Source organism: Carlito syrichta, unplaced genomic scaffold (assembly GCF_000164805.1).
Source record: "Carlito syrichta isolate Samal-C Ts95f unplaced genomic scaffold, Tarsius_syrichta-2.0.1 Scaffold308192, whole genome shotgun sequence".
Lineage (NCBI taxonomy): Eukaryota > Metazoa > Chordata > Mammalia > Primates > Tarsiidae > Carlito > Carlito syrichta.
Genome location: NW_007252288.1, coordinates 1,183,083 through 1,205,692, shown reverse-complemented (window position 1 = coordinate 1,205,692; position 22,610 = coordinate 1,183,083). Strand labels below are relative to the sequence as shown.

Sequence of the window (22,610 nt, the reverse complement as noted above, 5' to 3'; positions counted from 1 at the left end):
AGCTGAATGTTTAACAGGATATGCATTGCCAAACTTCTTGATCCAGAGCATGTTTGTAACATAATTCACTGCGGGCACCATTTCAAAGGGTTAAAAGGAGTCATTTGCAATCTCCCCTAAAAGAACCGATTCTGACTGAAAAGGAGCAATACAATTACCCTGGCCTAAAGTCCAGAACAAAGATGATTATGAAACTGAAAGCTATCAGGATTTAACTAAAAATCAGAGTCTTATAATAAAACTGTTTTATAGTAAAGCAATGTGCTTCTCAAGAAAAATATTCCAATTACTTCTCTCTAGTAAGTCCAACTCTTTATCACTTTATCTTTTCTATTGTCTAAAGTAAATATTACTATATTTAGCCCAAAATGGTCTGTCACTTACTCTGCTTACTATCATAGACAGGTAATGACAACTTATTCTACAGTTAAAGTCTGTGCTTTTTCATTATTCCTTATGATACCTTTTTAAATGTTACAGGATACTTTGAAAACAGAAAGACTATCAGCAACAATTACTCTATCAAAAAGTCAAGAAATTATGGAAATGTAATTTTTAGCATGATATTTTATTTTTTGATCTATTTTCACCTAAGACTTGAAACTAACATTTCTCTTGTTCAAAAGAAGTTTTATGCACCACAGAAAGCTCTGAAGGCTAGGACTGCCAGTTAGATTCTATATGCCTGACTGCTTCTTGATGCTAGTTCTTTCTTGAGATCAAGAAACAACCTATAATATCTGTTACTTTTTTCTTACAAGAATGATTGGTGTAAAGTCTGCAAATATATTGCTGATTAATTTCTTTGTGATTTCTTCCCACAAAAATGCATCTAAGTTATGCATGTGCTTTAAAACGTCTGGCATCTTTACGCTTGTATCTTTTATACTTTCTTCAGGTTTTTGTTTTCCCTTATGGGTTATATCATCGCCTTAATGCATACGGAAAATAAAAGATTCACAGAAAAATTATACTGAGTCTCTCCTCTTAAAATGTGCATGTAAAAGCCTGTGATTAAGCAGCAGGAAGAAATTGTGAATTATATGAGACAAGTCAGAAGATCTATAATTATACAGGCATGATCACAGTAGGGTGCACTGGAATGGTTTAGTTTAAGAAATCTAATATGATAACTATATTTAATTGTATCAGTTAGCTATATTATGTTGCATTACCTGTTTCTATATTCTAATAATATAAAATATCAAAGTTCAGAAATATAATAAAATTAAAGTGTATAGAAAGCTTAGCAATAAAAGCAAGTAGAAGCCTTAAGTGAATTTTTGTTTTACACTCATCATATTTACAAAAGTAGAATGGAATATAATTGTTTACCATCCAATAGATATATAAAAATATTGGAATTATCCGGTCACCTAAATCCAGGGCATTTCCATTTTCAGTCATATTGTGGATGTGTGTATTTTTGGTCAAGTAAAAGCATAAACTCACCTAGGGGCAATTGTAATACAATTAAGCCAATAATTGTGCGCTAAGCAAAAACTCACTATGGAAACAAGGAAAAGTAATCTTATGATTTTCCTTAAAATTGAAATAATACATTAAGTCCTTCTAATTCTCTCATTCCTCAAATATTTAATGTAACATCTTTTAGTAAAAATAATGCAACTTTCTATCAGAGGACCCAACAAGAGGAATAGTAAAGGTGCATATGGCTACATCAGGGATTTGGAAAAAAGAAGAACAGAAATACTTATAAGACAGATTTTTAACGTATAACTTGTACTAAGGCTTTGAAAATTCATGTGGGACTTTGAAATCCATTCGTCTCTCTCTCTCTCTCTCTCTCACACACACACACACACACACACACACACACACACACACACACGCATGTACTCATTTATAATTGCCTGACCAGGAGAAGAGGAAAGAAAGAGTACCCCTTTCTTTGCTTCTAGTAGAACAATTGCTACAGAAAATAAACAGCTTCTGTGTTTATCCAGATTACAGATCTTACCTGTACATGACTGCATAATGACTTTCAATTAGACACAGAATTTGTTGAGTAGTATTCAAAAATATTTGCATATATCAGATGGTGATATTGCCAAGGCTAAACAGACATAGACTGCTTTAAGAAAGTCTATACATGTTAACCTATTTTTACAAATCAGGTTGATTTGGGAATTCACCTTTAACTTTTGAGCTTATTAAATTTTATGTACAATATATTGCGAATATATTTATTAAAATGTGAAACTTCTGTTTAAATTTTCAAAAATTCATATTTGGCTAAAACAAGGGACACCTGTAACCTCCCTTGCTGAAATGCTATATGACCTTGAGAAAATCTTTTTTTTTTATTTTAAAAAAGACACATGGTAGTACATTTTAAAAAATGAATATGAAAAATGGAGTAGAATTCATCTGACATTAAATATAGAAATTTTAAAATACTGTAATACCCATACTACAGTAGAGAAAACAGTATGAATCTAGTTTCGGGTGTGTAACATTTCATCCTATTTTGCCTAATTGGAGCACATATTTACTTTTGATTGGTAATGATATGTTTAGGTGAGTTTCTCCATCTTATTAATATTATCATAAGAATCTTTGATGAGATTTGACTTCAGGAATCGAAATATTAGTCATTGTCCTCTGCTTATAGTCATGGCCAATATCTGCTATTTCTATGGATTGCAATCTCTTCTTCTGTAACTTTAGCAGATTGTGCTGAGAAGATATTGTGCATCCCAAGTACTCAGTGCCTACATGACACAGGAATGTCATCATGACATTTTCCAACTGAAAGATATTTGATGGTTTCTCATTGACTAGATGGAGGCTCTTGGTATGTGTGCATCACATCCATTGGTGACAGTGCAGTTCCTGCAAGGTGCCCTAGAATTTATGTATACACTTATTTATTTTAGTTTTTTATATTAAGTAGAGATGAGATCTGGCTGTGTTGCCCAAGCTGATCTCATATTCCTGGCCTCAAGTGATCCTCCCCTGAGTCTCCCAAAGTGCCAGGATAACAGGAGTGAGCCACCACACCCGGCCCTTAAATGAATATTGATCATTACCTGTATAATGAAGAAAGCCATATGTGTATATGTACATATACACAACATATGCATGCTAATCTTTAATTTCTACAATATGTTTAGCAAAAACAAAAGTATTAAAAAGGTGATACTAAATTTGCAAAAGATTTTGATACCATATATTTTATTTAAAAAATCCAACTATATCACATGCAGATCTCACTAAAGTTCAATGTTGTTTTTAGTAATCCCCATGTTCCCAAAGGGTGGAAAGCATTGTTCTAAAAAATGAATACAAGCATGACTTTATAATATAGACACTTACATGATAGTCATTCAGTCACTACTTCCTTCCTTCCTGGTACCAGCTATATTCTAGCCTTCAGGTTGCTAGATTGTCCCCGAAATTCACTGTACACTCTTATCTGTATGCCTTTGCTCATTTACCTTCCTGTTGATATATGACCTTCACCTGCATCTTCACATATAGAAATCTCTGTTCAAGGTTTCTCTCAAATGCCACATCCTTCATAAAGGTCTCTCCAGTTTCTAAGTCAAATAATTCTTTCTCTTCTTTTATTCGAATGATATATTGTGACTTTATTTATAATTTCTACATTCTGTCTATATAAAGAAAATTATATATTTATCCCACTAATCTCTTAAGTTTGTTTCATCTGAGGTATTTTTTACTCTTATTTGGTGCACAATATAGTGCTTTGCCCATAACATTCCATAACTGCCTAATGAAGTGTGTTCATTCAAAGATAGATACATTTTTGATCACCTATGGCTTTCCAGATACTGCTCTAGTGATAAGACTATAGCAAGGAACAAAACAACATTTTATTGAGGGATAGGATGGTGACATGCAAATGAATATGTAATATGCCATGTGATGCTAAATGTTATGGAGAAAAATAAAGCAACTAAGGGGGAAAGGACTTTTGGAAGGTGGGGTTGAGAATTTCTGTTTTCTGTGAAGAAGTCAGGAAAAGCCACTCGTATTAAGATGACATTTGATCACCTGAAGGAAGTGAGGGAGTTGATTTTGCTTCTCTCTGGATAGTTCCAGGTAGAAACAGTATATGCAAAGTCCCTGAGCAACTTGGAATAACTGAAGGAGTAAGAAGAAATCTAGTGAGTAGATTGAATAAAAAGAGATGAGGTCGTAAAAAGTATCAGGGCCATTTGGGTAGATAGAGTAGGACAGATAACAGAATTTAACTGAACCCAGTACATTTCATTTGTAACTGAATTCAGACATAATATGTATCTACTAACTTTTAAGAATCACTATTCATATTTCTAAGTGATTTGTGCAATATTTTTCTTAAAATGACAATTATAAGAATGATTTTTTAAATAATTACACTCTAAACTCGGCAAGACATGTAGCCATTGATTGGAAGAGAATCAGATTGTAGTCATCCAGAGGTCAGAAAGACATTATTTGACAAGAAATCTTTTCTTAGAAATGTTCTTGCATTCTTGATATATTAACTTTCTCTCACTCTAAAAATTTCTATGAAGAAAAGATAAATTCATAATTTGATAGAACTGTTGTAATGCTACACAAGGCTGCTGCTAGTCTCAGTTGATGTATAGAATTGGTCCATTAGTCATCAATAGGGATAATAGGTTTAATGTTTTGTAATTGTTGGAATGTGAGTTGCCTTAACTGTCACTTACATATTTATGACTACATTGTGTTTTATACAAGTTTATAAGTCCTTATTGAAATTGTTTTTTGCAAATTAAATATAAAGATAAAATGGATTATTATCTAAAACAAATATTTATAATGATACTATGAGTTCTTTGTAACTGTGAAGGCAAAAGAAATAATTAACCTATTTCTCAAATTATCTCATATCTCAAGTGTTAACATTATTATATAAACAGTTGAAGATATAATCTAGATTTTAAAAACATTTTTAAAATTATACTAAAAAAATGATTTGAGGCTTGATTGGTAAATGCTCTCTAGAGGACACTATTAAATTCAATTCTTGATTTCTCTGCTAGGGAACTCAGGTTTGACATCTGAACTTTCTCCAGTCTTTTTTTCTCTCAAGTTCTAATATGAATTCTGTAACTGGTATGGATTGAGAAGTTGTCATTTTTTAGATTCCTCCATGGAATCATGTCTGCATGGGTAGCATCAGTATGGTCTGATTGAGCATGCACAATGGGACCATAGATGCCAGTTTGGGAGCAGAGATATACAAAGGCTGACTGATAACACCCCTGATACAGATTGACCTTAAATGGAAATACATGTTGTTCTGCCTTATATCCTTAATCATAGGCTTTTACAGGCTCTAGCCTGTGACTGGTTCTGCCTGCAGAAATATATTCATTTCTGTCTTTGTCTGTCCCTCTCTTCTTCTTCTTCTTCTTCTTCTTCTTCCTCCTCCTCCTCCTCCTCCTCCTCCTCCTCCTCCTCTTCTTCTTCTTCTTCTCTCTCTCTCTCTCCCCACATAAAACCTGATTATCTATAATGTATTTTTCAGTTTAACAATGCTCCACAATCAAAGGTCACTTTTGTTGGATGGGGCCTATGTAAATTTTTACTAAGTGCTGTTCTTTCAGAAAATAACTTGGCTATCTCATATCACCTGCTCTTTTAGTTTCTGCCCTCTAAGAATCTGTGCTGCATTCGTATCTAGTCTTGCTTAAACACCATGGCATTAACTCTGCTCCCAGGTATTCAGGTAAATATTCTCTGCAGAACATCATTTATTTCTTCAAAGAATGTTACAGTTAAAAAATAATGTGGATTTCTATTTATTGAGAACAAATTACACATGTGAAACAATTAGGCACTTAGCAAAACAAGACTTAAATGCAGATATAAATCTATCATTTGGTTCACAAATATATTCTTTCATTCTGTAGTTTTTTTTTCACTCTGTTGATTTTTTTTTCCTTTGCTGTATGAAAGCTTTTTAGTTTGATGCAATTCCATTTGTCTATTTCTGTTTTTGTTGCCTGTGCTTTTGGAGTCATATCCAAACATTTCTTGGCCCAGCCAATGTTAGGAAACATCTCCTATATTTTTTCTAATAGTTTTAAAGTTGCAATTCTTATGTTTAAGTCTTTAATTAATTTTTAGTTGATTTTTGTTATATGGGATGAGATAAGAGTCAAATTTCTTTCTTATACATATACATATGCAGTTTTCCAGCACCATTCATTGGAGAGTTTACCGTTTCTCTATTATCCATTCTTGGCACTCTGGTAGATCCGTTGACCAAAATGCCAGGATTATTTCTGGTCTCTCCATTCTATTTTATTCAACTAGATGTCTGTTTTGCAAACCATACATCTGATATAATGTTAATGTTCAAAATATATAAGGAACTCAAGCAGTTCAATAGCAGGAAAACAAATAACTTGATTGAAAAATAACCTGAAAAGTCATTTCTCAAAAGAATACATACAAATGATCAACATATATGAAAACATAAATTCAGCATCACTTATTTTCAGAGAAATTCAAATTAAAAATTAAAACCACAATGAGATATCACCTCATATCTGTTAGAGTGATTATTATAAAAAAGACAAGATATAACAAGTGTTGGTGAGTATGTAGAGAAAAGGGAATTATTTTGCACTCTAGGCAGTTATGTAAGTGGGTACTGTCATTATGGAAAACAGTACAAAGTTTCCTCAAAAATTAAAAAATACAGCTACCGTATGATCTAGCGATTCCACTTCTAAGTATATTCAAAGAAAATAAAATCAGTTACCTCAGAAAGATATCTGTATTACCATGTTTATCTGCAGAATTATTCACAATAGTCAAGGTATGAAATAGGCCTAAATGTTCATCCAAAGATGAACAAATAAAAAAAATGTGGTGTATGTGTACACCATGAAATATTATTCAACCTTTAAAAACAAGAAAAGTCTGTCATTTGTGATAGCATGGATGAACCTAGAGGACATTATGTCAAGTAAATAAGCCAGGCATAGAAAGACAAATATAGCACAATCTCACTAATATGTGAAATAAAAAAAAAAAAAAAGGAACTCATTAAGCAGAGAGTAGAATGATGGTTACCAGAAGCTGGATGGGCAGGGAGGACGATGGGAGCACGCTGTCAAGGGATGCTAGCTTTTAGTCATAGAAGAAACAAGTTCAGAAGATCTGTGGTATAACATGGTGATCATAGTTATAACAATATATTATATGCTTGAAAATTGCTAAGAGAGTAGATTTTAACTTGATAAGTATATGAGGTAATGAGTATGTTCATTAGCTTGATTTAACTATTCCACAGCATATACATGTATCAAAACATCAAATTGCATATCATAAATATATATATGTCAATCAGCAAAAATAACAAGAAATAACAAAAAATAAAATACTATCCTGAATGCAGACATTTTGACTTAGTTATAAAAAATATTAAGCATTGGCCAGGCTTGGTGGCTCAGCCTGTAATCCCAGCACTTTGGGAGGCCGAGGTGAATGGACTGCCTGAGTCCACGGGTTCGAGACCAGCCTGGGCAACTTGGTGAGACCTCATCTCTACAATAAGTCAAAAAATTAGTGGGCATGGTGGCGCGTGCCTGAAGTTCCAGCTACTTGGAAGACTGAGGTGGAAGAATCGCCTGAGCCCAGCAGGTGGAAGCTGCAGTGGCTGTGAGCAGTATGTCACTGCACTCCAGCTTGGGTGACAGAGTGAGACTCTGACTCAAAAATATATATATATTAAGCATCAGTGGAGGGTGGGGTGGTATGGGAAGTAGTCTTACTTTTATCCTCTAACGTATCCAATCTTTGGAAAGTCAGAAAGCAAGAAAGCAACTTTCTTAAAAATTATGGTCTACTTTTGGGAAGTCTGTCTATCTCAAAAATGGCAATTTGGTATTGTCAAATCTAAATATCAGCTCTCACAGAAATGGGCAAAAAAAGGGGAGAGGTGGGTATATGAAGAGTCATCACAGTAGCAGAAGTTACCATTAGGAGTGAAGGGCTGTTATAGTTAACTGTGATGACTTGAAGTACTAGATTATATATAAGCAAGGAAATATATTCATTGGTGTTCTGTAGGATATGTAAGTTTAAACTTTCTCCAAGAAAAAGAAGGTATGTCCAGCCTTGTCAGCATAGATTAGTTACATGATTTTTTCTTGCAAGTGACATATCTACCTAAGGTTTGAAGATTAGTAGAACTTTTCTTGAGGCTGTTTACCTCCCAATAAACTTAAAATGCTTATTATAAGATTTTTAATTCTAATTTTACACCATTTTATCCTCAGTACTTTGTTTTCATCAAAATGTAAAATTATGAGGATATAAGAGAATTTGTAAGAACATTGAAATGACAAAATATTTGACATATATTGAATACTTACAATGTGTCGGGCACTATTTCAAGCATTTTGTTATATGTGACTATTATAATTTATGCAACAGAGCAATAATCAAGCATATAATAGAATAATCAAGTAAGCTGTGGCATTACATTTTCATTGCAATTTCAAAATGTTATTTATAATTTTGACTTCTAATCTTTAGGAAATTGGGCATCTAAAAACAAATGAAAATAAGAATATTCACTAGGGTGAAAAAACAAGCTTATATAGATCCCCTAGGAAACTAACAAATTGATTTTAAAAGGCAAAATATAATGTTTGACCAATATCTCAATTCTTCAAACCATATAAAAACAAAAAATACATCTTGAAGATAGTCCTACATAAACATTTGAATATATGTACAAATTAATGCATTTTCCCCATATGCTGCTTTTCTGCAAAAGAATAAAAGATTTTCAGAACTTAGAAAAGGGGCGTGTTCTGCATTGATTTTTAGTAATTCATTGTGGGTCGTTATACTCTTCTTGGTCTAAAACAGCTAAATTGTTTAGCATAACCTTTTGATTCATTTTCCTTTTTCTAGTTATTGATTTTCTTGGCATTATTTACTCAATTGAACTCTCATTCTGACTATGGAATTTCTGACACCCTTAGTTATATAGGGCTACATTATATATGTGTTAATATTGACTCAAGAGCTTAATGGTCTCTTACTATATTGACTTACATTATCTCTAGAACTTCATTTGTATTTAAAATACTAATAAAAATCCACACCTATGTCCTTAAACTCCTTATAGAGTATGTGGCATATATTTTTGTAATGTTTCATGCCTCAGGCTGCTTATCATTGGAAAATGGTGTATGTTAATATTATACGATTCTTTTGACCCCTAGTAAACTTGAAATTGCCTTAGAGGGACAGCTCAGTGTATTTCCTTAAATAAACACACATTGTTCTAAATTGCTAGTATCTGTCTTCTTAATAGACTCCACAGGCAATGGGTATCTTGACTTTGAAGTCACCTCTGCTGGGTCCATTGTAGATAAGTCTGACTATTTCATAACTTTTTCTTCCCATACTTGAACAGTGCCTTTCAACTCGAGTTTGTTTTTAAATATATAGCACAGCTTCACTACTTATCCTTTACCTGTACTCTCAAATTATAATTTTTTTGTATTTTATTTTGTCAAAATTTAATGTAACATAAATAGAATATCCAAAATATATCACTTCGCAGGGTGTGCTGGCTCATGCCTGTAATCCCAGCACTTTGAGAGACAGAGGCAGGGGGATTGTTTGAGCCCAAGAATTCGAGACCAGCCTGGGCAACATAGCAATACCTCATCTCCACAAAAAAATCACAAAAATTAACCAGGCGTGATGGTGTGAGCATGTAGTCCCAGTCAGGAGGCTGCAGTGGAAGGATCACTTGAGCCTAGGAGGTTGAGGCTGTGGTGAGCATGTTCTTGCCACTGCATTTTAACCTGGACAACACAGTGAGACCCTGAGTAAAAAAAAAAAGACGCTTCTAAATGCATGCAGCCTATATGGAATATTTAATTCTATCTAATTTATAGTGAATAATCAACTATAATTAGCCAATACATAATGAGAGGTTAACTGGCTAACTCACAATTAAATAAAAGTAAACTTACACAAAATCAGAAACCATTTCTTTTTAATTGGGGTTCAAGGAAAAATTTATTTACTTGGTAACATCCTTGGCATTGATAAGATAGCAAGAGAAAAATGGTCACTTGAATTTTAAAAATTGTCATGAAATTTCTGTCAGCACTAAACTTACCCTCCCAGAGCTATTTATATAAAACTAGCCATTTTATAATGATCATTTATGACACAGATGAATGCTCAAATTTGACAAACAATTTTGTAACACATCTTATTATTTTACAGAGACTCCCAAAGAAGCTGTAGCAATGATACTGCATGAAAGTTTCTAGAATTTGTTTGTTTATATACTATCTAAACAGAAATATTTATCATATTATTCTTCATCCCAGTATTTCAGAACCCAAGGTAGAGATAAGAAGAATCCATTTGAATGTACATAAAGATATTTAATATTGAAATGTTTTTGAAAATTTGAAAATATTCTCTGAAACTTGGATATCTAGGAAAGAAGTAAATAACCAAGCACAGGAACAAGATACAAGAAATTGTGGCATAAAGATCATATATATGTTTGTTGCTGAGGTTTTTTTTTCTTTAAGTCTATGAAAGTGGGTCTCAGGAAATTAGAACCATGTTAAATTAACCAGTTGTCATATACTAAAAACAGTCATTCATCAGGTTTAAAATGTTGTATGTTTTATTCCCATGAAACAGCCATCTAACATATTTATTGGGGGGAAGCAGCAATCTTTAATACTACCATCTCTCTTAGATTAATTTTGACAGCAATTAAATCAATAGTTGTAGTAGTTAAGTCTTGCCTTGCTTATCTGGATGTTAAAGGATATAGTGGCTTCAGCCTGAAATTATCAATAACTTGCCTACATTGTTAATATTTACCAATGTTCATTCTTGGATAGGTTGCAAGGTATAAGGACTATCTGCTCTAATACTCATTTTCCAAATACGTGTTCTAAATATTGTAATTCAGTATAATCACATCAATTATGATAGGATTTAACCAGGGTGATTAAATCTGGAAATGCATAAGATGTGTTACAATGATGATAATATTCCATTATTCTTTGTAAGTAGCATTCCAATCATTGGTATAGATTGGTATTTGAAATATGACCATCAAACAATTCTTTATCCTAGGAGACTTTCTAATGGACATTTTTCAATATCTTGTGGTAGCCTTTTATATACTTAATATCAGTACAGTTTCATGTAGCTTCATCACAAATACTTATCATTGTCATATTTATGCAGTACTAAAACTAGTTTAAGGAAATTTTTATGATGCCATTTATGAACTTTTAGTCAGTATTGAGTTTTTTATGACTATTATAAAGTAGTATGACTTAAGAAAAATTACATACTTCTCCCCCACGTGTATTTGTCATGACTAAAAATAATAGAATTCTTTTGTCATGTCTTGGGAAATTTTATTAACTTCCATCTAAAAAAGTAAAATAGTAGGGATTTTTAAGCAGATTATTACCAAATTATTAAGTTTTTGTTAGATTTTTTTGGATGGGAGTATATATTTCATTACTTGTCTCAATTTGAATAAACATTACATGCTCAGTTTCCTGGAAAACCAAGTAGGTCTAAGGGTCATTTCAGTTAATATATAAGCATCATCACTTTGTTGCTCCTTTTAGGTATTCTTCTCAGTTTCAACATCATCATTTTTTTCTTAGAAACAGGATCTTGCTTATTTCTGAGGTTGAAGTGCAGTGGCATAATCACAGCTCACTGTAACCTTGAACTCCTGGGTTCAAGTCATCCTCCCACCTCAGCCTTCCAAGTAGCTGGGACTTCAAGTGCATGCCACCACACCCAGCTAATTTTTAATTTTTGGCAGAGATAGGATTCCGAACTCCTGGCCTCAAGAGATACTACAGCCCTGCCACCCAAAGTGCTAGGATTACTAGGCATAAGCTACTGCTCCAGCCTCAACATCATTGTTAACTAAAAGTCTTAATATTATTTACCTGTCTAAACCGTAGTACTTAGCTGTTAAAGTAAATAGATTTTTCAGTGAATGCATAAAAACATATATTAAGAAACACTGTCTAATTTTATGACTTTAATACAGCAAGGCATTTCTTGATCTATTATCTTATTTTGCGTGTTCATTTCTTGCCATCCCACCTTGCATATTTCAGATTAGTATGTGATACTGAAAACTCTTTCTGTTATTTGAAGCATTCTTTCTGTCCTTAGAAAGATGTTGGCTTTATGTTACTTCCATTTGGAACACTCTCCTGTTATCTTGTCTTAGCTAATTTCTGTTCCTCATTCTGGTGCCAGCTTAGACAACCATTCCATACTGATAAATTTTGCTATGCTTCCAGTGGCTAGCAGAGTTTATCTTTTGTTATGTATTCCTTTGTAACCTATATGTATCCTGTATGTAAAGTATAATTCATTCAGTCATTTGGCTATAGCCCTAAACGACACCAACCATGTCCCTTTTTTTCATTACTATATCCCTAGCATGAACTGGCACTAAGAAGCCCTCTATCGATAATTGTTAAAGGATTGCCTTATGTACATACCTGTTTCAGCAACTAGAAACGGCAATCATTTGTCCCCAAATAAACCACTATGATATAGTCTGGTGGTGAAACATTGTTTGCCTTGTTATATTTACAGATGTCTGTGGATGATGTTTATTTGCTAAGGCCTTTTTGTTCTCAATTTTTGGAGTTATTTTTAGTACTGACAACCTTGATTTCCTTATTTCATAAGAAGTGCAAAAAATCTAAAAATACTTATGTCCTAGGCAATGTAACAATGTTTAAGGCACATTTTGAAAGCGACGTGAAATGCGTATGGTGGCTTTCACACCAAAGCTTTTGCTTCACTAATTATTAAGCAACTGTGCTAGTTTCTAGTTCATTTATGGCTTTCTTAAGTATTTATTATAATTTTTAGTTGACACATTAAAAATGTGTCCTCCTGGTTCATCCATGTTTCTGAAAATGGCAGGATTTCGTTCTTTGATATGGCTGAATACTATTCCAATGACATACTTTACTGAAATAGAAAAAAAAAAAACCTTCTTTCAATTTGTATGGAACCACATAAGACCCCAAATAGCCCAAACAATCTTGAGCAAAAAGAACAAAGCTAGAAGCGTCATACTACCTGCCTTCAGAATTGACTACATAGCTATAATAATCCAAAAGGCATGGTAGTGGCATAAACATAGCACAGGTACCAGTTCCATCTGTAGCAGGAGTCGAGAGTGGACCTCCAGAGAGCCCTGTGCAGCCCCATTAGCACCGCCAGCTTAGTTACTATCATGCCTGAGAGGAGCCACAGCTGGTCCCAATCAACATCATCACAACCAAGAGCAACGAGGCGGGGACTCAGCAGCTGCCCACCTTCTTTCCTTTCTCCCCCCCCCCCCGCCCCGCCTCCACTTAGTGGCACCAACACCAAGCCCGGTGCCACCCGCAAGTGGCAAGGGGGGCAGGTGGGGTAGACGAGCAGCCTCACGTAGGTGGCACCTGCCAGCGAGGACAAAAAGTCATCACAAGGAAGGTTTGGGGAACAATAAGATGGGGGTATGGTTTCATCAACAGGAATGGCACCAAGGAAGATGTATTTGTACGCCACAAAGAAGAACCAACCCAGGAAGTACCTTCGCAGTGAAGGAGATAGATTGTGGATTTGATGTTGTTGAAGGAGAAAAGGATGCGGAGGCAGCAAGTGTTACAGGCCCTAGTGGAGTTCCAGTTCAAGGTAGATGGTAGCCATTATAGATGCTATCCACATCGTAGGGATCCTCCATGCAATGACCAGCAAAATTCCCAGAATAGTGAGAGTGGAGAAAGGAATGAGGGATTGGGGTGTGCTCCGAAGGCCAGGCCCAGCACCGCCGGCCCTGCCATAGGCAAAGTTTCCCACCTTACTGCTTGCAGAGCCCCTATGGGCATCGACCACAGTATTCCAACCCTCCTGTGCAAGGAGGAATGATGGAGGGTGCTGACAATCAGGGTGCAGGAGAAAACGGCAGACAGTGAGGCAGAATATGTACCAGGGTTACAGACCATGATTCTGAGGGGGGCCCTCTTTGCCAAAGACAGCCTAGAAAGAACCACAACAAAGAAGATAAAGAAAACCCAAGGCCAGCAACCACCTCAAGTCAGTACCGCTGCAACTGCTATTACCAACGCAGACACCCAGAAACCCTAAATCATAAGATGGCAAGAGAGATAAAAAGTAGCCCATCCATGAACTGAGAATTTGTCCACTCCCAAAGCTGAGCAGGGTGGGACTGAGTAAATACTGACTTACCATCTCTACCATCATCCGGTTTAGTCATCCAACAAAAAACATTAATATGAAATTCCAGCAATAAGAAATGAACAAAAGATTGGAGTTGAAGACCTTAAGTGCTTGATTTTACCCATTGACCAGATAACTAGAACTATCTGCATTAACTATGCAACATGGGGTTTTTATTATTTTTACCTAAAGATGTCTCTTTTTAGTAATAAAAGACTTAAATGTAAAACCTGAAACTGTGAAACTACTAGAAGAAAACAGAGAAAATGCTTCATGGCATTGAAGATTTTGGGGGGCAGGAACTCAAAAGCACAAACAACCAAAAAAATAGAAAATTATGATTTCATCAAGCCAAAAAAGTTTTTCACAGGAAAGGAAATAATCAACAGAGTGAAGAACAAAACAGAATGAGAGAAAATATGTGCAAACTATACATCTGAAAAGGGGCTAATATCCCAAATGTATAAGGAACTCAAGCAATTCAATAACAACAAAATCAAATAATCTGATTTAAACATAGACAAAATGTTAGACCCATGGCTCAAATTTATAATCCCAGCACTTTGAGAGGCCAGGGAGGAAGGATTGCTTGAGCCCAGGAGTCCAAGACCAGTTTAGGCAACATAGGAAGGCCTTGTCTCTATTTAAAACAGACAAACAAAAAAAGTAAGCTGGATGTGGTGTCTCACTTGTAGCCCCAGCAAGTCAGGAACTGAGGCGGAAAGATTGCCTGAGCACAGGAGGTTGAGGCTGCAGTGAGCTGTGATTGTGCCACTGCAACCTTGACTCATAATAAGATAGATAGATAGATAGATAGATAGATAGATAGATAGATAGATAGATAGATAGATAGATAGATGATAGATAGATAGATGATAGATAGATAGATAGATAGATTAGATAGATAGATAGATAAATAGATAGATGGATGGATGGATAAATGGCAAAAGATCTAAATAGGTATCTCACAAAAGAAGATATAAAAATGACCAAAAAGTATATGAAAAAATGTTCAACGTCACTAATCATCAGGGAAATGAAAATCAAAACCACAATGAAATACACCTTACCCCAGTTAAAATGGCTATTATCAGAAAAACTAAAGAAGACAAAAGCTGGTGAGAAGTTGGAGAAAGGGGTCTCTATGGAAAATAGTATGGAGAGTCTTTAAAAGTTAAAAATAAAACTGCCATATGATCCAGCAATCCCACTATTGGCTATATCCCCAAAAGAAATGAAATCAATATGTCCAAGAAATGAAATCAATATGAAATCAATATGTCCAAGAAATATCTGCACTTCCATATTTATTACAGCATCATTCACGATGGCAAAGGTACGGAATCAATCCAGAGTCCACAGTACTCAAGATCTGGAATCAACTCAAAGTTCATCCAACAGATGAATGGATTTTAAAATGTGGTATATATACACAATGTAATAGTTTCTAGTTAATGAAAGTCTTTCACATTCTTGTATCATTGTGTTTCAAGAACATAGCATGTTCAGAATTAAAGTTTGCTTCTCTACCTTGTTTTATCCCCCTGCCAAGAGTTACCTCTCATGGTAAGCTTCATTATTCTCTAAATCAATTTTGCATCAGTTAGAGGAACAAATTGTTTTTCCACAGATTTGTAACTATTAATCTCAGCAGTAAGTCAGTGATTGATTTTTTTCAGACTTCAATATTAGGAAGACAGGGACAGGAAGGAATAATTTGAACCAAGTCTAGGATATACTGGCTAAATTTATGAAAGTTAAGATTTCATATAATATATAATAAATCTTTGCCATTATTTATGCCACTTTAAAATTTTAGGATGTAAGGTCATATAAATGATCACTGCCCACTTTCTTATTCTGTTCTTTCATTGTCATTTCCATTATTCTTGCTACTCTGTAGTGATATCAACTGGAAATTCTTGAATCGCAACTAAGAATGACCTCATTTCCAAAGCATTTAAAGTTATTGCAAGTGAAAACTCTCTTGAGGGCTTTCAATGTTTCAAATATGGGGATGTGAAATCTCTGTCAATAATGAATACTGTACATTAAATTGACTTGAATAATTAGAACCAAAACTTAATACTCAGCATTAGCAAATTTCTGACATAATTTCTTGTGTAAGGGTTGAAAAAATGTATTAGAATAATGCAGAGACTCCATACAACTACATTTTAAAAAAACTTTCTGAGTACAATTTATATTCCAAGAATTTTTGCTGAGGAACCATTTAACTTTCTGGACCTGGTAATTTTTAAAAAGATAAAATTGTTAGAGGAGCAATAAGTAATTCAGTAAAAATTGATGGCAAAATATTATGTACTTGGTAAATGTATATCAAACCTCTTACCTGAGTTGGTTAGTGCACCAAGGTAAAGTGGCCATTGTCATGGGTTTGAGCTCTCTGTGGCCCAGGTAATTTACCCTTATTTTGGGTCATAAATCATTGTAGTCACCCTGCTCGATATCCTGTCAAGAAGGACCTGGTCCCAACAACAACAGTGAATGAAAGAGGGAAGATTAAACCAGGGCCAAAACATAGCTAACAGAATCACAATGTCTCAAATACATACGCACATGCATACATATATCACATATGTAAAAATCACATGTATATATATAAAAGAAAACCTACTTATGCTTGAATAATAGTTATTTGTTACTTTCATTTATGAAGACAGTTAAATTCAACCAGATTAACTTTATTTTAACTTAGAATTTCACAGGACACAAAATATCTACAATTTAAAAAAAAAACTTGCTTCACAGAATTATTTTTTATCATAGCTGTACAGGCATAAGTAAAATTTTAGATAATTTAAAGGACACTGAGCTAATGAAGTATACTGTTGTCTTTTCTCTCAAGACATCAGAATGAGTGTGACTAAATTTCCATAGGAAATGTTACTTTGCTTATCATGAAAGAACTTAAGAATCTGAGATCTGTTTCATTGAGAAAGACTTAGACTTGATTTAATACTGTTGTGAATAGAATTAGCAGGAAAAGGTCCCCCTTTGTCTAGCTGGATTGATAGTGTGTCATGGCATCTTTCTTAATAAGTCTTATACTTTCACTAACAGTGCAGGCCACACACCACTGATTTACAACTTTCAGTTAGAGCCTCAAATTATCAGAAGCATCACACTTAGTCATAGTGGTTTTCATAGACTCAGATCCAGTTTGACAGAATTACCAGGACATTCATTTTGACTCTACACTCCATTTTATAAATATAACCTAACAGTGTCATAGAATGGAACCAAAAGACTTCAGATTTATCTAGGTTGACCTTTTTATTTCATAAAGGAGGAAATGATTTGTTCTCTTGCTCACCAGAAATGGTAACCAATAAATGTGCTTGTCCATCTTCCTGCTTTGGGGGACTAGGTTTCTTCAGCATGAATTATTTTATTTTTAAAAAAACTTTGTCACTGAAAAGTTAAAGTTCAATAAATATTCACATTATAATATTCTTCTGTGTAAATCATTAACATTAATTTTCAAGTAGTTCTTTTTATTATTGCAATATTCTATCTTCCTATGTATAGTCACTTTTTTCTGTACTCATCATTCCCCCAACCCTTTCCAGCACTACCAATACCCTTTATTATCTCTAGAAAGGTACTTACTCTGTTGTAAATCATATTTATTTCTGTGTATCACTCCTTCCAGTAAACTCTGATAATTAAGACTAGGTCTGTTATCATTATATCACCTTACTTGGCTCTGTATCTGGTTCATGGACGGATCTCACTGAGTGTTTGGTAAATGAATAAACGAATTAATTCAGTAATATTGTTGAGCCTTTGGCTTTTATATTTTATTTTTATTATACTTTTAAATTCCTTCTGTTTATATTCAGTAATAAACATGAAAAAATTAGCTCATATATTTACTATTGCTAATAAAATTGTACCTGAAGGAACCATGATATCATTGGCAGTTTCTAAAAATGTTCATGGCTACAAATGGTTAAACCAAAATTCCTCTTAATAGTAGCAAGTTAGTTGCTATTCCAAATTCACAATTTATGGGGGTTGTGGGTACTCTTAAAGAGCAGACCAAAAACTCTTTGTATCCCCCAAAGATGTTGAGGTGTAGATAAATAAATAAATATAAATTCACAATTTAAAAACTTTACTTTGTCTATCTTTCAATAACAATATAAGTAAGAGATTTCCTATCTGAATTATAAATAATTTATCAAGATGCATTCACTCCTTTAGAGTGCTAAGCATATTGCAACACATAAAGCACTTATAGAGCAATCTTTGTTTAATATATATATTTGGTTAGCTATCTATTTAGCTATGTTAGAGGAAACAGCCAAGCCTCTTGACCTACTATTCCAATTTCTGACAAACTTAAAAAGTACTGTCATTGACATTCATTTAGAATTCATCTCCTTGATCTCTTATGGCCCAGAGTCACAGACTTTGATTGAGGACTTCTAAAGCAACTTGTTTTGACCTTTGCTTTGTTACTTGGCAAAGCATTTTAGAACTGAAACCCAAAAAAAAAAAAAAAAAATGCTCCTGCATATTTTATCGATGTAATAACCAGAATTCTCAATTATTCCATTGGATTCTAATTCATCACTTTCTCCACACCATATACATTAAGTTGTTTAAGATTTTATAAGTAAGTTCCTCATTTCCCTGGAATTTGTGATTGGAAGTTCACCAGATAATCATCCAATCAATAGTCTTTAATTAAACTCTAAGTATAGGTACTTCATGTTTTTCACAATGCTTAATTAATCTTCCCCAATGGAACACTTCAATGTTATTTTCATCATAGAACTACTATTATGAGCTCTAAGAATATTTTATGTTGCAATCACTTATTAATTATGAAGTGTAGCTTCATTCATTTTTTTCCTTGATATGCAATCAACCTGTTGTTTTTTGTAGTCTGAATTTTATGGCATGTAAGATGGTTACATGTACTTCAATTACGTGTATTTAATGAATATTCTGTGATTTTCCTACTGCCTAAAATTTGCCTACACTAATATTGTTCTTTAATTATCTGGTATAGCTCTGGTTATTCAAATGCATTATGTCAAAATGGCATTTTCATCCTTCAGAAAGTGGCTTTAAGCAGTTTTTCTTTCTAGTTATATTATGATTGCTAGGGTCATAAATAATATATGAAAGAACATTTCCATGACAAAAGACCAACTAAGAATAGATATAGGGCACACTTGTTTCTTTCCCCAAAATACTATAGAAATTTGATGTGATAATGGTAGTTAATTATTTTGAACAAATGCATCTAATTAACTTAGTTTACCAAGAAAAAAGGAGTATATTAAGCAAGAACTTTTAGAATATTAAAGTGGACCACTAAAATAGATTAATTAGTTTGATTTATTATTTAATCAAAGTAATGTGTTCTTTAGTAGATGATGCATCTGTTTACACATAGAATGATATTTTATTAGCAAACTTAATTTTTGGTTCTTTCAATAACAATAATTTTTACATTCAACCTGATCTAGTGGAGTGTGAATATTGTGTAGTTTATGTCTATTAGTACTTCCATTTAGAAATATGAGTTCTATGTGAGATTCTAAAATTGCCAAAATTCAGATACACACAATCCATAATGAATAATACAGATTCCTATGTACTCTTCTCATAAACATTAGAAATGATGAAAGTTCTAATTTAGTTGATCAACAGCTTGCATAAATATATTTATAGTTTTTTTCTGGATGCACATAATAACAAACATATTTAATAACATTAAGCAATCTAAATTTGAAATAATCAATTTACTTTTAATTTGAAATGAAAATTATGAAAATAATTATGATTTACAAGCAACTAGGTTTACATTTTCACTGGATATAAAACAATAAAATATTAACACTTTACAAAAACTTAAGGCAACTGAAGTCTTTCTGTATTATAAAAGTAAATCCAGATATATAAATTGGCTTTAAGGTATCTTGACTGTATAAAATCAAGAAATTTATAAACAATCATCATTTTGAATAACTGCACATATAGACAAACCTACTTACTGGTAACGTAACTGATCTAGATTACACTTATATAACTTTCTTTTAGTAGGTAGGTGTAGTCCTATGTAATGTCTTTCTTACAAACAGTGGTTGAAAATTAGATAATTTAAAGAGGTATTTTAGTTACCACCTAGCAGTTCACTTGATGTTAACAGACTGTAAATAAAGAGTTATCTGTAACCTAATATCATTAACATTTTGTTTGGAATTCCAAGAAAGAAAATAAAGTAGCACTACATCATTTCTAACAAGTGTTTATAAAACAGAAATGGGCTTAAATTCATGTTTTGAAAACAAAGTACACAATATCATATAAAATAGCAAGATTATATATATATATGTATAAGGTACATATAGATGATGTAGAAATAATCTACTTTATTAATTCTGATAAAGTAGTCAGTTTCCAAGAATTTGCTATATTTGTCCTTCTGTTCTCCATTTTGTCAAGTAGTTGTCATAGCTTCAATGCATTATCCTCAGATTTTAAGTGGTAAAAACTTTAAGTTAACTCATTTATTTAGCAAACATTTATTCAATGGGAAATGTACTGTGCTAGGCCTTGTGAGAGTTATAAATATACATGAGGGTGGTCTTCATTCTCAAGAAGTTTATACAAACACAATACAAATTAGTGAACAAAATGCTTTTGCAGGCCTCAGAAAACTAAGATTATCTCTGCTACAGTGTTTAAAACTTGAAGAATAAACAGACTACCAATAAATGAAATGGGGAATAGGACATAGAATGAAACACTTATTTAGAGAATGAAGAGGGCTTAAGTTTAACACTAACCTAGAATTCCTTTTTTAAAGGTGCTTCTGGAAAAGAGGTCATCAGATGTAATAGAAATAGACATAAGATTTGGAAGATATTCAATGGTATACTTACAAGTGTGACATTCATTCTGTAATAGTTATATTATCTATTGAGTGTCTCCTAAGATATATGAAGCATGATTTCAGGCATCTGAATGCATTATCTCAGCTGATATGCACAACAAGCCTATAAGGAGTTATCATCACCATTTTATAGAAGAGAATATTGAGCCTCACAGATATGGAATAAGTTTCCCCAAAATTGGTCAGTGCCTGATTCAAAACAACCTAAACAACAACAAAACAAAACATCTTTTTATTCCAGAGGCCTAACTGTTCACCATATTTCCATTCTACTTATGATCAATGAGGAGCTATTAAAGGTTCAGAACAGGGCAGTGGGACATGATCAAATTAGTAGTTTAAGGACATTACTCTGACAGCAGCATGTTATATGATTTGGAAGCCACAAGACTAGAAGAAATGACAGTTCATCTTGGTAAAGGAATTGAATAATAAAGGCTGATACTTGGCGATGGAAATGGAAAGAAAAGGGCTAAAATAAAAGCAGGAAAGAAAAAATCATGTCTAGATGAAGATTTATGTTAATGAATAACAGGAAGAAGAAAGTTGAGGAGGAGAAAGAGGAGAAACATGCTAATGATGGTAAGTGGATGGAGAGAAGAAAACCTAGATGGTTCAGAAGGAAGAGAAGATGCAGAAGAAAAAGGAGTAGAGGAAAGAATGTGAAAAGAAGGAGCAGGAACATTTATTTGTTGAGAATCTCACTTGACAAGAAGTAAACTGAATAAGCCACATGGATTATTTTATTTACTTTTTATGGCATTGCAGTAGATACTATTGCTACCTCTAACCTATAGTAGGGGAAATGAAGGTTTGGAAAGGCCCCCTTGCCTGTGACCATAGACCCTGTAGGATATGAAGCTAGATGGGCACTCACAGAATTAGATTCAGTAGAACTCATGCTCTTTTGGACTTCTCTGACCCAGGACGGCATTCCCTATTTGATGATAAGGCTCAAAGAAGTAATTTTATTTGAGAGCATAGTGTAAGGCTGCCTTAAAAATCGTTCTTTATTTTGGAGTACAGAAAGGCAGGATACATAAAGATTATGCAAGCAATAATTCAGGTAATCATCTTTGAAACCTCTTTTATATTTATCTTCCATCTTTAATCCATCACCAAATGGGATTTACTTTATCTATTGTATTGTTCTATAATCCATCCGCTTCTCTCAGCTTGTATGACTACCTTGCAATTGCAAACATTAACATCTAGTATCTGAGCTACAATGATTGCCTTCTAAATGGTGCCTCCAACATGCATCATTTCCTGACTACAGTTTGTTTCTTAAACTACAGCTAGGATGACATTTTTTAAAAAGCCAGTCTAGTCTTCACATCCTACTACTCAAAATCAAAGTACAATAGTACCATAAACA

General features: G+C 33.5%; 1 protein-coding gene across 1 annotated transcript in view; it reads left to right on the top strand.

Moving 5' to 3' along the window:
- Positions 1 to 22,610, top strand: part of RALYL (RALY RNA binding protein like) — a 194,267-nt gene that overhangs the window by 597 nt on the left and 171,060 nt on the right. The gene's annotated exons all lie outside the window — the stretch shown is intronic.